The sequence below is a fragment of the Tubulanus polymorphus genome, chromosome 4, assembly GCF_964204645.1.
Source record: "Tubulanus polymorphus chromosome 4, tnTubPoly1.2, whole genome shotgun sequence".
Taxonomy (NCBI): Eukaryota; Metazoa; Nemertea; class Palaeonemertea; order Tubulaniformes; family Tubulanidae; genus Tubulanus; species Tubulanus polymorphus.
In genome coordinates this window covers 22,890,397-22,897,448 of record NC_134028.1, presented here as the reverse complement: position 1 = coordinate 22,897,448, position 7,052 = coordinate 22,890,397, and the positions used below count along the sequence as shown (strand labels likewise).

Here is a 7,052-nt window from a genome sequence, read left to right as displayed (position 1 = left end):
AGCGGTAAATTCGGTCCGTTAACAATTTTTCACCTTTAAATGTTTGTTTTGTTCATTAATTCATAACCGACTTCGTTGCAATGTAATTCGATAAAAATGTAATCTTTTCATCAATGACAAAAACAAGATTTGAGCGTTTACGATGTATTTGTAAACACGCGATAAAGGGGTGGCTCCGGGAATATCAGAATCAGGGCAGTCATTTCATGGAGTGCTCGAGTTCTTCAAACAAGCTCAATTCGATGATGAGACGATAATTATTTTGTAGTCAAATGACAAGTGACTGGACTACTTCAGGAAAATGAAAAGTCAGGTCATTAGATGGCATACTCACCGTAAGGGCCGAAGTCGGCCGGCGACGGAGACCAGCTTCTCTGGCCGCCGCCGGGCTCGGCCGGCCAGCAGGCGCCGCGAAGATTACTGATCAAACCGCCATCACGAATTCGTATATGTTTTTTGAGTATTTTGTTTTTGGCTTATGAGCCGTCTGTAGACGCTAAGTGCGTGTAGCGCCCGAAAGAATGCCGTGTTTTTTGTTTTCCGTTTAGAGGTCCTTGTTTCTGGAACCCGAATATTGCCTCTAAACTCTGTTTCTCCGCAAGTCTGCTTCATAGCGCTTAGATTTTTATTTTTTGAAGTTCTGTCGATGTTAGTGACAGCGGCTGTACCATTGAAAACGTGCCACGTTTTTAAGCCTTTGCTTTCGACTATTATTGTCTCGCTGGGTCCATTTTGTCAGCGATCGAGCCCACGATAACTTCGATCGCTTTATGCGGAAAAAAGGTAAAGCAGACACCACCCGAGCATCGAATTTCCTCGAGCAAGGTAACCGTGTTGGTTTGTTACTGTGCGTCACCTTCATGGCTACGACGTTCCCTTCGAGAGCCCTTTTAGCAGGACAAATTTAGAATTAAGAAACACCTTCGCAGTACTCCTCGATATTGTAATAATGAATTATTCGTTTAATATCTATCTGTATCTCATGACGGAAAAGGAAATCAGAAACGAATTGCGGCATTTAATCTTCGAAACGATACTGTGAGGCATGAAACGGCCACAAAATATCGCCGTACATATACACCAAAAATTTTCATCTGAACAATCGAACTCAACCGGAAACTAAACGATCGTTTGAAAATCGATTTCCTTGCTACCCAGTACCACGCCCTGTCTTCCATTTAACTAATTTAAATCAGTATCCGCTAAATTATAGACTATAACTCTCCATCTTCGTGCCCGCATTTCTAATTTATCCAAAATAAGTCAGTGGTAAAAATAAGTCTGGGGATTTATTTATTAAAATTTGAATCTAATCAATGGGACTCTTCCCGTATCGGCTGTGCGTTTCCCCAGGGAAGTGTAACATTACACTTACCTAGTTTCACCGAGTTTAACTTGGTGAAACTAGGGAAGTGTAATGTTACACTTCCCTTAGTTTCGATTTAGACATATTATTCCAGAGTTCTTTAATGGATGACTATGAATATCCGAGCCAAATGCGCTCTACGACCAATTTGTTCAAACCCGGTACTGACACTGATTCAGAGTGTGGCCCTAACGGTGAATAGAGGATAACGGGTGCCCGGGTTCGATCCCTATTCTGGCTTGTTTTTCGAAAAATGTTTAAATAACGCACGCAAAATAGCAACATTAAAATCTAAAATATGAATAACCTTAGTTGTCATGCTTCCTCTCCTGAAGATATAGAGTGGTGCCCGACGGCTGGGATATCAAGATTTCTAACGTGATCGCCATCTATTGGAATTTGACCGAACCGACTAGATAGCTCTTATTTGTCTCACTGACGTTTCTTCAATGTGCTGAAATCACACTCGCCATCTGGTGGATTTCTATGCTACTACAGTTTAATGATGGCTATATCCACCAGACGGCGAGTGTGATTTCAGCACATTGAAGAAACGTCAGTGAGACAAATAAGAGCTATCTAGTCGGTTCGGTCAAATTCCAATAGATGGCGATCATAGCATCATTGATAAACTAGGCAAATGTTCAAACCTAGAAACTACTGCTTCTGATTTCAGTGGTCCTGATGCAAAATAGAGGAAGAGCAGGGTGCCTCGGTTTCGATCCCCGCACATTCTAGCTTTTTTCGAAAAATGTTTAAATGCACGAAAGACCAATAACATTTGTCTATTTATTCCGCATTCTATTAAAAAAAATGTTAATTGCTCAATTATTTTAGGAAGACATTTAAATTCAAAACGTAAATAACGTGTAATAGTTGTTTTCAGAAGTAACGCAACACCTTTTGAGAAAGTATTTGTATACAGTCAACCCATACCTCCCACAATGGTGCAAGTGAAATTGAACTTTAATCTTATTGCTCCATATAATATACAAGTTACATAGGAAATGACATGCAATAACATCAAAACACAGAAAAAACAGTACAAAAGTGGACGTACATTTATAATGGATAACATAGGAATAGAAAATATTTGCAGAATCAAAGTGGTGAACGGAGGGCACATGAAGAGTGTTAACTAGGTTACACACAAGGCTGGCAATTTTATAGTCTCCGTTGTTGTAAGACATCAAAAATAAGAATTTATCATAAACACAAAAAGACTCTGTGAAACATACAAGTGGGGACAAAATGGAAACTCTGGCAGGATGAAGCGAAGGACACACACTAAGTGGGATTCGTCCTCAACGACTTTATTATCAGTACAGTAGACAAAATCTTTCATTGGCTGGTAAAAATGGACGATTGTGACGCCCCGTCTCGATTCTAAGCCGATGGGAACCGAGACGCAGTTTGGAAAATTGGCGTGTTTTAAGGAAAGAGTTCGAAACTATATATTTTTCTAGTTGAAAGCGTTTTTTTTAAAGTTTATAGGTTCTTTATTTGGGGTTTGGAATTACTGTCGTTGATTTGAAATAGCAACGATGAAAACCTGGTGGTATATGAGAGGGCGGTTCTTTAGGGGTTGACTATATTAGCATCGTATTAACGAGGGCGAGAATCAATGAATCATCGCATGCCAGGGTAAGAATGATAACTTTGCATGCCAGGGTATGAATCCTCTGCATTAGTCTTACAAAAGGTGTATATTAATTTCTACATTATCTCAGTTTTTCTTGCGAAAGGGTTCAATCAGTTATAGTTAGAGTTCAGTTTAACGAAGAAAGGATGAATCCATTTTAGCGTTTAGTTAAACTATGTTCATGAACCGGGTCTACGTGATCCGTTTCACAACCGAAACGTAGTATCAACCGCAATTCAACAATTCCATGCCGAATGGACCCTCGGCTTAATTTCATAAAACTTCATGAAACTGAACAATGATGGGATGTGACGCACTGAGTGTGTGAAACTGCTGGCGTCAGTAATCATAACTAGAACAACACAGAAAATTCATCTTTATTTCAAATAGCACAGTAATGTCAGTTCGCACGAAATATTATACATGTAGTCCCATAATAAAGTAAACCTGTCGATATTTCAATATTTTGGTTTCAATGATTGTGGGTCTTTACAGTCATACAAAAAATGTCCATTTACAATATCACACAAGTTCATACATTTACAAATTAACAATTACAAACTAATGCAGTTACATGGAGTGCGTAAATTATCTCATGCCCTTGATCCATCTCAGAAAGCCCATCATTAAGGTTTTCTCTAATTCCCTCAATTGGCGAGGCAGAAAACCCATTAGCACTGCTTTGCAGCTATATTTAATCTAAAATTAGATTAATTTTCAGTAAAAATCAAAACCCACTTTACACAAATTTAAAAGGACTAAAAGACACAGCATTTAGGAGTCTCTCGTCAAGTTTGAAGAAATAACTAAAACATAAAAAAATCGAGAGGAAAAAACAAGTTAATTGAGAAAAGTAAAGCTAGAGGGTGTTAAGTGCATAGGTTGAGAGGTTTTGTTATTTTATGCATAGGTTGTTCTAGTTATTTCTTCATTTACTTTTATTATCTTGATTCTGATTCTTGATAAATAAATTACGCCTATAATCTTTTAAATTTGCATATAGCGGGGTTATAATCATATATATTCTACGCCCGAGTCAGGCTATTATTCTATTAGCAAAAATGAGAACAGCTTTGAGAGACGAATCAGGGGATGACTCCATTGTTTTTATGGATTGTGATACGCAGTCTATGAAACTATCCCAAACAGTCGCCTGCCCATGCTGGCCAGCACAATTTAATACCGGTAATATATTTGACTTTAAACTTTACAATTGCAGATCTCAGAAATAAGTGGCAGCATATCAATCTTCAGGTAGATGGCTGGTCCCTGTCCTTCCTTGTCAAATGGAATATCAGTCCCCACATTGTCCTAGAAAAAGAGAGAAAACTTGCGTCTGCAAATAGTACATTGCATGAAAATGTTCGATTGAATTTACAGTGAAGTGGGAATTGTTTTCATGAAATGTTTTGTAATCTAGAATTTATAATTACCTTATAATTCTTGATAATTTAACACTATTATTCAATCTTTGATCATTTGCCAATTGTTCTATCGGACAAATTTCATGCTGCAATAAATCATTACACTATAAGAAGCTCCAATTGGTGTTGGGTGTATTGCAATCTGGAAGGAGAAAATTATGCCAGAAAATAATCAATGAAATGAATAGAAACTGCAACTTGTTTGTGTTTGATTGACAAAAAACCTACCAGGTTACTGAGTACTTTATCACAATGTGTCGAGTATATGCAGATTTGTGAGAGGTTTGATGGTAACTTTATAGACTGCGTCCTCTAGTAAAGCGTTGATACCTGCCAACATTGACCAATCAAAAACACATCATTTTCTGGACTTGATTTAGTATTTGATCTAAAGATCACCACAAATTACTGCAATAAATCGATATACTGGTAAAACTCACCACTTCTGACTTGTTTGATTTTTGGAGCGCAATGTTTACTACAAGTTCAGCGTTACTTTGGGCCCTAGAATACAAAAGTTGAATAATTTTGATGATTTGAACTTTAACCAGAATAGAAGTGAATGAAAATTCGCCTTCACTGATTAATGTAGCTTCTATATGTAATCAGGAAATGGTTTTTTTAATTAAGTCAAACAGAGACTAGAATCTGTAGAGATATTTACCGGTACAGCTTTTGTTTTGAGAATCCAAAGTGATATCCATCTTTAACAAGTGAATTCCCAATGTTTAATGTTCACAGATTGTCAAGGGTTCATTTCAGCTCCTAAAACAAATGTTAGAAATTGTCAGTAAAATTGTTATGAAATAAGAGCAGTTCCACACCAAATCAAAGACTTACCATTTTCGTCAATGTTTTTAAACCAGCGATATTTGAGGTTGATTGTTGGGTGCCAAAACCTCCTTAGCTCTGTTCACTGAAAATTGAATGGATAACATAAAAACCTTGATAACTCCAATGATGATGAGGACATAAATGAGTTTTAACAATTGCAAACTCACTTTAAACTTAGCAGTGATCTTTGAGTGATTATATGCTGGAAACATAAACAGATAGCCTGGTGGTGCTGCCGCCGCGGCTGCTGGAGGTGCTGTCGTTGCTGGTCTGCTGCTGCAGTGTGTACTCTCATCCTGTAAATGAGAGTAAAACAATAACAGAGACTGTGAGAAATTCATTAATACTTTTTTACTTATAAATCAATGAGACAGAAACAGTACAGGATTTCTGTAGATTAAACTGCTGTACTTATTTCATACTGATTTAACAGTTACAGATACATGTAACAAACATTGTGTACAGATACACTGCATTACTTCATCCTGTGATTGAACATCGACTTATGTTCTCTCATCTTCATTAGATTCCCATCCGTTTAACTAAAACATCAGAACATTTCAACTCACCTAACCCCCATCCCGACCCTCCCGGAACCCATCCCTCCCGCCCTCCCGGACCCCTTCCCTCCCGCCCTTCCTCGCCCTTTCCCTCCCGCCCTCCCTCGCCCTTTCCCTCCCGCCCTCCCTCGCCCCTTCCCTCCCGCCCTCCCTCGCCCCTTCCCTCCCGCCCTCCCTCGCCCCTTCCCTCCCTAGCCCCTTCCCTCCCGCCCTCCCTTGCCCCTTCCCTCCCGCCCTCCCGGACCCCTTCCCTCCCGCCCTCCCTCGCCCCTTCCCTCCCACCCCCCAACCCATTCCCTCCCTCAATGCCCTCCCACCTAGCCCTCCCTCAATGCCCTCCCACCTAACCCTCCCTCAATGCCCTCCCACCTAACCCTCCCTCAATGCCCTCCCACCTAACCCTCCCTCAATGCCCTCCTACCTAACCCTCCCTCAATGCCCTCCCATCATGCTTCCTCAACTCTCTTGTCTCCTCCTCAGACACCACTCATCTGTACAATAACTACAAAACAATTTGCCATTTTTCACGATCATATCAATTTCATATATAAATCGAAATCCTTAATCAATTGCATCATTGACGGGACTCGCAGATACTTTTCCACAATTTTGGAGGCATTCAAATGATCATATGCCTAGTATAAACAGATTTCACTTCATCAAATGACCGAGGAACCTAATTAATAATGTAGTAAGGGAGGGGGAGGTATACGGAGGGTTCACCCGAACCAAGGAAATAAGCCCGAACCAAACCTCCACTCACAAAACGTTGTGAGAAGGGCAAACACAAACCAAGGACCAGAATGATGGCTGAGATCAAACCAATTAATGCTATTTATGTTGCTTCACGAATTCAACATCGTCACTCTTATTATGAAACCGATGTGAAGCAATGACAGTTGATAGTTAGATTATATATTTCTATACTCTCTCCTATAGAGGTTTTATATAAGCAGGTTGTTTTATGGAATCTTATTCATAAGATTTATCAATTATTGATTATGAACTGCTGATGTTTACAAAAAATACACATAATAAATAATTTGTTTGATTGTCTCTTCCAGTTTGCACTTGAACCCAGTGGAACCAATCAAACTCAAGCCATTTTCCTTCATTAGCCATTTTCGTTTTTACGCTTTTCTCTGACTTTAAGCGTTTGAGTCGAGGTAGGTATAGACCCCTGCCAGCCCTCTAAGCGTGCAGGACACTAAACCTTCGAATTGCTC

At 39.4% G+C, this 7,052-nt stretch overlaps 1 long non-coding RNA gene across 1 annotated transcript; it reads right to left on the bottom strand.

The window, feature by feature from the left end:
- Window positions 1-4,546: 4,546 nt before the first annotated feature.
- On the bottom strand, window positions 4,547-4,893 carry LOC141903390 (uncharacterized). Its single transcript, XR_012619068.1, has 3 exons — window positions 4,873-4,893; window positions 4,661-4,762; window positions 4,547-4,574 (listed from the first exon to the last, which is right to left on the bottom strand). It is a non-coding gene; the product is annotated as an uncharacterized LOC141903390 (long non-coding RNA).
- Between the last annotated feature and the right edge of the window lie 2,159 nt (window positions 4,894-7,052).